Raw genomic sequence first — 11,045 nt, 5'->3', positions numbered from 1 at the left:
GTTGAGGGGTAGTAACTGTTCCTGAACCTGCTGGTGTGGGACCTGAGGCTCCTGTACCTCCTTCCTGATGCCAGCAGTGAGAAGAGAGCACGTCCTGGCTGGTGGGGTCCCCAATGATGGACACCGCTTTCTTGCGAGAGTGCTACATGTAGATGTGCTCAACAGTGGGTGGGCATTGCCTGTGATGGAGTGGGCCAAATTCAAGGGCATTGATGCCCCCACAGTGGGCTGTGATGCAGCCAGTCAATACACTCTCCACCACACACGTATAGAAGCCTGTCGAAGTTTGAGATGTCGTGCCGACCCTTCGCTAACTCCTCAGGAAGTGGGAGGGGAGTTCATTGCCGTGCCCAGAGAGGATGGATAAAACTCGGGTTGTTGTTCTCCTGACTGCTGGAGGCTGAGGGGACATCTGATCGAGGTTTATGAGATTATCGTTAACAGTGGACAGAGAGTATCAGTTTCCCGGGGTTGAAATGTCTAACACCTTTTGCATTGAAGGTGGGGGGGGGGGGGGGGGGGGGGGGTAGGTTCGAGGGGTAAGTTTTTTTTACTCAGAGTGGTGGATGCCTGCAATGGTGGTAGAGGCAAATACAATGTTTGTAGATTAGAGGATTTTAAGAGATGTTTGGCACGTGGACGTGAGGGAGATGGGGGGATGTGGATGTGGTGTAGGGAGGAAGGATTCGTGTTTGGATGGGTTTTAGTTTCCTTTTTAGCCGGGTCGGTACAACGCTGCAGGCCGCACTGTTCTGTAATCCCACCCCCCCCCGCTATCCGCAAGAAAAGGTGGGGGTCACACTCACTGTCGCTCTTGTGCGTCTTGCTGAAAATGCTCTTTTCGAAGTTCCTCTGCTCCTTGGCGGATGGATAGGTGTCGTCGTAGTACTGAGGAGAGAGGCGCAAGAGAGGGGAATGAGCCGCGCAAGGCAATAAAGCCCCAGCAACCACCAGGCCAACCCTCGCCTAACCGCGGGACAATTAACCACGACCGATTAACCTGCCGACTGGTGGGGAGGAAACCCACGCGGTCACGGGGAGAACGTACAAACTCCTCACAGGCAGACGCGGGAACTGGCGTTGGAAAGAGATGTGTTAACCACTACATCACCAATCGGTAACGAGTCCGTAAGACAGAGGAGCAGAATTAGGCCATTCAGCCCATCGAGTCCGCTCCCCCATTCCATCATGGCTGATCCATTTCTAGAAACTGCCTAGAATTTTCCCTACCGCATATCTCTCTTTTTTTCTAAGCTCCATGTACCTATCTAAGAGTCTCTTAAAAGACCCTATTGTTTCCACCTCCACCACCGTCGCCGGCAGCCCATTTCACACACTCACCACTCTGCGTAAAAAACCTGCTTCCGACATCTCCTCGGTACCTACATCCACGTTAAAACTCTGCGCCCTTGTGTTAGCCATTTCAGCCCACAATCAATGCCCCTCATCATCTCTGTCAGGTCACCTCTCATCCTCCGTCACTCCGAGGAGAAAAGGCCGAGTTCACTCAACCTATTCTCATAAGGAACGCCCCCCAATCCAGGCAACATCCTTGTAAATCTCCTCTGCACTCTCTCTCTCTCTCTCTCTCTCTCTCTCTATAGAATCCACTGACTAATCAAGAATCCATTCAACCTCCGGTTTAAACACACCCGGTGACTCGGCCTCCACAGCCGTATGGGGCAATGAATTCCACCAGATTCAACACCCTCTGGCGATAGCAATGCCTCCTCCTTTCTAAAAGGACACCCCTCTATTCCGAGGCTGTGTCCTCTGGTCTTGGACACGCCCCCACCAGAGGCAACACCCTCTCCACATCCACTCTGTCGAGGCCTTGCAACGTCCGACAGGTTTCAGCCTCGTCCTTCTGAGATCCAGTGAGTACAGGCCCAGGGCCGAGGGGGGCATGACAACCTTCTCCAGTTCTTCTTGTGAATCTGGATCAGTGATGCTTTCATTCCCTGCTGGAATGGAGGACGGTTTTGCCTCACCATGTCTGTCCTCTCAACTTCACACTGAGAGAACATACAAGTTCCTTACGGCTGGCAGCAGAACAGGCTCGCGCTAACCACGACGGTTTTTAAACAAGCATTTGGTACATCCTGGCCTCCATTCGTCGGTGGGGGGGGGGGGGGGGGGGGGGGTGCGGAATTGAGCCGTGAGGTAACGTTGCAGTTCTACAAAACTCTGGTTAGACCACACCTGGAGTTTTGTCTTCCGTTCTGGTCGCCTCATTATAGGAAAGCTGTGGAAGCTTTAGAGGGGGTGCAGAGCAGATTCACCAGGATGCTGCCTGGATTAGAGAGGGTGCAGAGGAGATTCACCAGGATGCTGCCTGGATTAGAGAGGGTGCAGAGGAGATTCACCAGGATGCTGCCTGGATTAGAGAGGGTGCAGAGGAGATTCACCAGGATGCTGCCTGGATTAGAGAGGGTGCAGAGGAGATTCACCAGGATGCTGCCTGGATTAGAGAGGGTGCAGAGGAGATTCACCAGGATGCTGCCTGGATTAGAGAGGGTGCAGAGGAGATTCACCAGGATGCTGCCTGGATTAGAGAGGGTGCAGAGGAGATTCACCAGGATGCTGCCAGGATTAGAGAGGGTGCAGAGGAGATTCACCAGGATGCTGCCTGGATTAGAGAGGGTGCAGAGGAGATTCACCAGGATGCTGCCTGGATTAGAGAGAGTGCAGAGGAGATTTACCAGTATGTCGCCTGGATTAGAGAGGGTGCAGAGGAGATTCACCAGGATGCTGCCTGGATTAGAGAGGGTGCAGAGGAGATTCACCAGGACGCTGCCCAGATTAGAGAGGGTGCAGAGCAGATTCACCAGGATGCTGTCTGGATTAGAGAGGGTGCAAAGGAGATTCACCAGGATGCTGCCTGGATTAGAGTGGGTGCAAAGGAGATTCACCGGGATGCTGCCTGGATTAGAGAGGGTGCAGAGCAGATTCACCAGGATGCTGCCTGGATTAGAGAGGGTGCAGAGGAGATTCACCAGGATGCCGCCTGGATTAGAGAGGGTGCAGAGGAGATTCACCAGGACGCTGCCTGGATCAGAGAGGGTGCAGAGGAGATTCCCCAGGATGCTGCCTGGATTAGAGAGGGTGCAGAGGAGATTCACCAGGACGCTGCCCAGATTAGAGAGGGTGCAGAGCAGATTCACCAGGATGCTGCCTGGATTAGAGAGGGTGCAGAGGAGATTTACCAGGATGCCGCCTGGATTAGAGAGGGTGCAGAGGAGATTCACCAGGACGCTGCCTGGATCAGAGAGGGTGCAGAGGAGATTCCCCAGGATGCTGCCTGGATTAGAGAGGGTGCAGAGGAGATTCACCAGGATGCTGCCTGGATTAGAGAGGGTGCAGAGGAGATTCACCAGGATGCTGTCTGGATTAGAGAGGGTGCAAAGGAGATTCACTGGGAAGCTGCCTGGATTGGAGAGGGTGCAGAGGAGATTCACCAGGATGCTGCCTGGATTGGAGAGGATGCAGAGGAGATTCACCAGGATGCTGCCTGGATTAGAGAGGTTGCAGAGGAGATTCACCAGGATGCTGCCTGGATTAGAGAGGGTGCAGAGGAGATTCACCAGGTTGCTGTTTGGTTTGGAGAGGGTGCAGAGGAGATTCACCAGTACGCTGCCTGGATTAGAGAGTGTGCAAAGGAGATTCACCAGGATGCTGCCTGGATTAGAGCGGGTGCAAAGGAGATTCACCGGGATGCTGCCTGGATTAGAGAGGGTGCAAAGGAGATTCACCGGGATACTGCATGGATTAGAGAGGGTGCAGAGGAGATTCACCAGGATGCTGCCTGGATTAGAGAGGGTGCAGAGGAGATTCACCAGGATGCTGCCTGGATTAGAGAGGGTGCAGAGGAGATTCACCAGGATGCTGCCTGGATTGGAGAGGGTGCAGAGGAGATTCACCAGGATGCTGCCTGGATTAGAGAGTGTGCGGAGGAGATTCACCGGGATGCTGCCTGGATTGGAGAGGGTGCAGAGGAGATTCACCGGGATGCTGCCTGGATTAGAGAGGGTGCAGAGGAGATTCACCAGGATGCTGCCTGGATTGGAGAGGGTGCAGAGGAGATTCACCAGGATGCTGCCTGGATTAGAGAGTGTGCGGAGGAGATTCACCGGGATGCTGCCTGGATTAGAGAGGGTGCAGAGGAGATTCACCAGGATGCTGCCTGGATTAGAGAGGGTGCAGAGGAGATTCACCAGGATGCTGCCTGGATTAGAGAGGGTGCAGAGGAGATTCACCAGGATGCTGCCTGGATTAGAGAGGGTGCAGAGGAGATTCACCAGGATGCTGCCTGGATTAGAGAGGGTGCAGAGGAGATTCACCAGGATGCTGCCTGGATTAGAGAGGGTGCAGAGGAGATTCACCAGGATGCTGCCTGGATTAGAGAGGGTGCAGAGGAGATTCACCAGGATGCTGCCTGGATTAGAGAGGGTGCAGAGGAGATTCACCAGGATGCTGCCTGGATTAGAGAGGGTGCAGAGGAGATTCACCAGGATGCTGCCTGGATTAGAGAGGGTGCGGAGGAGATTCACCAGGATGCTGCCTGGATTAGAGAGGGTGCAGAGGAGATTTACCAGGATGCCGCCTGGATTAGAGAGGGTGCAGAGGAGATTCACCAGGATGCTGCCTGGATTAGAGAGGGTGCAGAGGAGATTCACCAGGACGCTGCCCAGATTAGAGAGGGTGCAGAGCAGATTCACCAGGATGCTGTCTGGATTAGAGAGGGTGCAAAGGAGATTCACCAGGATGCTGCCTGGATTAGAGTGGGTGCAAAGGAGATTCACCGGGATGCTGCCTGGATTAGAGAGGGTGCAGAGCAGATTCACCAGGATGCTGCCTGGATTAGAGAGGGTGCAGAGGAGATTCACCAGGATGCCGCCTGGATTAGAGAGGGTGCAGAGGAGATTCACCAGGACGCTGCCTGGATCAGAGAGGGTGCAGAGGAGATTCCCCAGGATGCTGCCTGGATTAGAGAGGGTGCAGAGGAGATTCACCAGGACGCTGCCCAGATTAGAGAGGGTGCAGAGCAGATTCACCAGGATGCTGCCTGGATTAGAGAGGGTGCAGAGGAGATTTACCAGGATGCCGCCTGGATTAGAGAGGGTGCAGAGGAGATTCACCAGGACGCTGCCTGGATCAGAGAGGGTGCAGAGGAGATTCCCCAGGATGCTGCCTGGATTAGAGAGGGTGCAGAGGAGATTCACCAGGACGCTGCCCAGATTAGAGAGGGTGCAGAGCAGATTCACCAGGATGCTGCCTGGATTAGAGAGGGTGCAGAGGAGATTCACCAGGATGCTGTCTGGATTAGAGAGGGTGCAAAGGAGATTCACTGGGAAGCTGCCTGGATTGGAGAGGGTGCAGAGGAGATTCACCAGGATGCTGCCTGGATTGGAGAGGATGCAGAGGAGATTCACCAGGATGCTGCCTGGATTAGAGAGGTTGCAGAGGAGATTCACCAGGATGCTGCCTGGATTAGAGAGGGTGCAGAGGAGATTCACCAGGTTGCTGTTTGGTTTGGAGAGGGTGCAGAGGAGATTCACCAGGACGCTGCCTGGATTAGAGAGTGTGCAAAGGAGATTCACCAGGATGCTGCCTGGATTAGAGCGGGTGCAAAGGAGATTCACCGGGATGCTGCCTGGATTAGAGAGGGTGCAAAGGAGATTCACCAGGATACTGCCTGGATTAGAGAGGGTGCAGAGGAGATTCACCAGGATGCTGCCTGGATTAGAGAGGGTGCAGAGGAGATTCACCAGGATGCTGCCTGGATTAGAGAGGGTGCAGAGGAGATTCACCAGGATGCTGCCTGGATTGGAGAGGGTGCAGAGGAGATTCACCAGGATGCTGCCTGGATTAGAGAGTGTGCGGAGGAGATTCACCGGGATGCTGCCTGGATTGGAGAGGGTGCAGAGGAGATTCACCAGGATGCTGCCTGGATTAGAGAGGGTGCAGAGGAGATTCACCAGGATGCTGCCTGGATTGGAGAGGGTGCAGAGGAGATTCACCAGGATGCTGCCTGGATTAGAGAGTGTGCGGAGGAGATTCACCGGGATGCTGCCTGGATTGGAGAGGGTGCAGAGGAGATTCACCAGGATGCTGCCAGGATTGGAGAGGATGCAGAGGAGATTCACCAGGATGCTGCCTGGATTAGAGAGGGTGCAGAGGAGATTCACCAGGATGCTGCCTGGATTAGAGAGGGTGCAGAGGAGATTCACCCGGATGCTGCCTGGATTAGAGAGGGTGCAGAGGAGATTCACCAGGATGCTGCCTGGATTAGAGAGGGTGCAGAGGAGATTCACCAGGATGCTGCCTGGATTAGAAAGGGTGCAGAGGAGATTCACCAGGATGCTGCCTGGATTAGAGAGGGTGCAGAGGAGATTCACCAGGATGCTGCCTGGATTAGGGAGGGTGCGGAGGAGATTCACCAGGATGCTGCCTGGATTAGAGAGGGTGCAGAGGAGATTGGCCAGGATGCTGCCTGGATTAGAGAGGATGCAGAGGAGATTCACCAGGATGCTGCCTGGATTAGAGAGGGTGCAGAGGAGATTCACCAGGATGCTGCCTGGATTAGAGAGGGTGCAGAGGAGATTCACCAGGATGCTGCCTGGATTAGAGAGGGTGCAGAGGAGATTCACCAGGATGCTGCCTGGATTAGAGAGGGTGCAGAGGAGATTCACCAGGATGCTGCCTGGATTGGAGAGGGGGCAGAGGAGATTCACCAGGATGCTGCCTGGATTAGAGAGGGTGCAGAGGAGATTCACCAGGATGCTGTCTGGATTAGAGAGGGTGCAGAGGAGATTCACCAGGATGCTGCCTGGATTAGAGAGGGTGAAGAGGAGATTCACCAGGATGCTGCCTGGATTAGAGAGCTCATTTTATGAGAGGTTGAGCGATTGAGGGCTTTTTCCTCACTGGAGCGAAGGAGGATGAGAGGTGACTCTAAATAGAGGAGTACAAGATAATAAGAGGCAGAGATCAAGTGGACCTATTCCCCAGGGCAAAAAAATGGCAAACAGGAGTCACAGAAAGAGGCCATTTGGTCCATCATATCCCTGTCAACCTGCAGTTTGGCCTAGTCCCGTCAACCTGCACCACAACCTTCCATTCCCCTCCTATCTATGTACTATCCAAGCCTCCCTTAAGAATGAGACATAACCTCTTAAATAAAACAGTTTTAAGGTAATTAGAGGAAAGTATGGTTGTGTTCAGAAGCAGGTATTTCTTTTTAAAAGAAACTGCACGGAACGCCCTGCAGGGGTGGTGGCAAAGGCCGATGTATTAGGGAGTTTTAAGAGACGGTTACACAGGCACATGGATGATAGAAAAATGGAGGACTAGGAGGGAGGGAATGGTTAGTTCGGGGGCCCCCAACCTGGGGCCCACAGACCTCCTTGGTTAATGGTAGAGGCCCATGGCATCAAAATGGTCGGGAACCCCTGGCTTGGACAGATCCTAGGGTAGGCCGAAAGGTCCACACAACGTCCTGGGCCGGAACGCCTGTTGAAACATAGAAGATAGGTGCAGGAGTAGGCCATTCGGCCCCTCGAGCCTGCACCGCCTTTCAGCATGATCATGGCTGATCATCCAACTCAGAACCCTGTACCTGCTTTCTCTCCATATCCCCTGATCCCTTTAGCCACAAGGGCCATCTCTAACCCTCTTAAATATAGCCAATGAACCGGCCTCAACTGTTTCCTGTGGCAGAGAATTCCACAGATTCACCACTCTCTGTGCGAAGAAGTTTTTCCTCATCTCGGTCCTAAAAGTCTTCCCACCTTTATCCTTAAACTGTGACCCCTCGTTCTGTACATCGGGAACAATCTTCCTGCATCTAGCCTGTCCAAACCCTTTAGAATCTAGGGTACCACTTGGTGTCCCTCAGTTACCTTGGCGTGCATTCGCTCCCCGTCGTTGTCCAGGATGACGATTGCTTTGACCGTGTAGAGAGAGGGTTCCTGAAACCACAGCACGAGAGAGACAGATAGACGTGTTCAACCAAGTTTCAGAACCGCGCGTGAGAGATCCCCCACCCCCCCCACCCCCCCCCCCCCCCGGTTCCTCGCCCTCGTCCCAAAAGTCAGCCAAGACCGCTTGTTCTGGCAATGATTTCACTCGACAGGTTCCACACGTACACTGGAACACGCTGGCACATCGAGTCAACTCAGGGAGGGAGTGCAAACCTCGACAAGTGGGGTGGGGGGGGGGGGGCACCGCACAGCATTGGAAAGAGAGGTGCCCGGGGTTGTAAACTCAGCCAGCATCGAGGAGACCTTCAGCAGGCCGTGACTCGAGAAGGCATGACCCCCCACCCCCACCACCCAGGACGTGCCCGCTTCTGAGTACTACCATCAGGAAGGAGGTACAGGAGCCCTGAACACTGAACTGCTTAGGGACATCTTCTTCCCCTCTGCCATCAGGTTCCTGAACGGTTCAAGAACCGCTGTGTGGTGTGTTTTTTTTTAAATGCACTACACCCAGAGGCCACTTTATGCGATACACCTGGTCACCAATGGAAACGTCTCAATCAGCCAATCACCTGGCGGCGACTCGATGCCAATGAGCACGCGGACACGGTCAAGAGGCTCAGCTGTTAATCACACCAAACGTCAGGATGGTGGGGGGTGGGGGGGAGAGGGGGTTAAAGAAATGTGATCGAGGTGACTTCTGCCCATGGAAGTGATTGCTGGTGCCAGATGGGGCGGTCTGAGTATCTCAGAAACTTGCTTGGGAGCAAACAAGAGGAAATCTGCAGATGCTGGAAGTTTGAACCACACACACAAAATGCTGGTGGAACACAGCAGGCCAGGCAGCATCTATAGGGAGAAGCACTGTCGACGTTTCGGGCCGAGACCCTTCGTCAGGATTAACAGAAAGATACTAAGAGATTTGAAAGTAGTGGGGGGAGGGGGAAATACAAAATGATAGGAGGGGGTGGGATGAAGCTAAGAGCCGGAAAGGTGATTGGCGAAAGTGATACAGAGCCGGAGAAGGGGAAGGATCCTGGGAGGGGAGGCCGAGGGAGAAAGAAAAGGAGAAAGAAAGAACTTGCTTGTGAAGGTTGCCACACAGCAGTTTCTGGAGTTTGCCAAGAAGGCTGTGAAAAACAAGTGAAAAATATCCAGTGTGAGCGGCATTTCTGTGGGGGTGAAAACACTTGGTTAGAGAGAGAGAGAGAGAGAGAGAGGTCGGGGGGGGGGGGGGGGGGTGAACGGCCAGACTGGTTCAAGCAACAGTAACTCGAATAACCAGGCGTGACAGCAGCCATGCGCAGAGCGTCTCTGAACGCACAACACATCGAATCTTGAAGTGGACGGGCTACAGCAGCAGAGGACCACGGACGTACACTCGACGGGTGTGCAATTAGATACAGGAGGTACCAACTAAAGGAGCCACTGCGTGTTTGTGTTTCCTGTTGTGAGCGACAGTAGGTTTCACTGCACCGGTGCCGCACCATAACAGACTCCTTCGGATAAGTTGGTGACAAGAAACCGGGTTCTCACTCCACCCTCACCACCACAACTTTCCGATCCTGTCGCGGCTCATCACGAGGACTCCCCCATCTGGGAAGAGTGCTCAGCCGCCGTTCCTTGAACCTTCCCCCCCCCACCACCCACAGCTCGCTAAACTTTACGCGGCCCCTCAACCGGATGACCCGCCGTCTGTCCCCCCCCCCCCCCCGCCCAATGCGCCCGCTCCTCTCCGGCACGACGGCGGTTTACGATCGGATCTCACTGGGGTATCTGACGACCCCTGGGGGGGGGGGGAAGGGGCGCACGTTTGGAAAGATTGGGGGTGGGGGGGGGATGTGTGATGGGAAGGAGGAGAAAGAGCCCCATTGAATTCCTGCCTACTTGTTGGGAGGCCCGTCAATGTGCAGGGGGCACTGTGTTACTCTCGAGTTCCAGCATCTGCAGAGTCCATCTTGTCTTTACGGAGGGATGGGAAAGGACAGCACAGAAATAGGCCCTTCAGCCCATCTAGTCTGTACCAAACCATTTAAACTGCCTGCCCACAAGTTTATAATCCTTTTTATTTCACTTAGAGGCACAGAAAGGAACAGACCCCTCTGTCTCTCCGAACCCCCCCCGACTTAACCCCGGCTGAACAGCAGGACGATTTTCACCCAGACGAGTTCGCCTACCGACCGGTACGTCTACGGACTGCAGGAGGGAACCCGAGGAAATCAACCCCCCCCAACTCCCCCCGCAGGCTCGCAGCAGGAAGGGACAGATTTGAACTCTGAACTCTCACCTCCCGGGCCGCCAGAGACACAGAGTGACCGCCACGCTGACTGGGCAACCCCACCCCCCCCAAACAAAGCAGCACACACCGCTTCAAACGGGGGCCGTTATCTCGTGCCCGCGCGCTGATCTGCTGGATGTGGTGGGTGGGGCAGGCTAATGCTGGCCCCCACCCCCCCCCCGGAACTTGCCCTCTCCCTGCCCCCTTCACCAATACAATCCTTCGGTTGTGTTGTTTGCTCAGGCTAAACGGCGAGAGCTCACTGCAAGTTTCGATACACGTGTGATGAACAAGCGCCCCCGAGTTTTGGATCAGCTATGCTGGCACACGTTTCCAATCCTCTATTTACACATTATATCTTTCAACCTTACTTGGGCCCAAGGCAGTGCCACCGTCAACACAAGAGACTCTGCAGATGCTGGAAGTCCAGAGCAACACACACAGACACATACACACAAAATGTCGGAAGAACTCAGCAAGTCAGGCAGCCTCTGTGGAAATTAATAAACAGTCGACGTTTCGGGCCAAGAAACTTCAACAGGAGCCTGAAGACACACACTCAACGATTCAGGAACAGCATCTTCCCCTCTGCCATCAGGGAGGGGGTACAGGAGCCTGAAGACCCACACTCAACGATTCAGGAACAGCTTCTTCCCCTCTGCCATCAGGGTGGAGGTACAGGAGCCTAAAGACACACACTCAGCGATTCAGGAACAGCTTCTTCCCCTCTGCCATCAGGGAGGAGGTACAGGAGCCTAAAGACACACACTCAGCGATTCAGGAACAGC

Source organism: Hypanus sabinus (genome assembly GCF_030144855.1).
Source record: "Hypanus sabinus isolate sHypSab1 chromosome X1 unlocalized genomic scaffold, sHypSab1.hap1 SUPER_X1_unloc_12, whole genome shotgun sequence".
Classification (NCBI taxonomy): Eukaryota; Metazoa; Chordata; class Chondrichthyes; order Myliobatiformes; family Dasyatidae; genus Hypanus; species Hypanus sabinus.
This window is presented reverse-complemented; position numbering follows the sequence as displayed.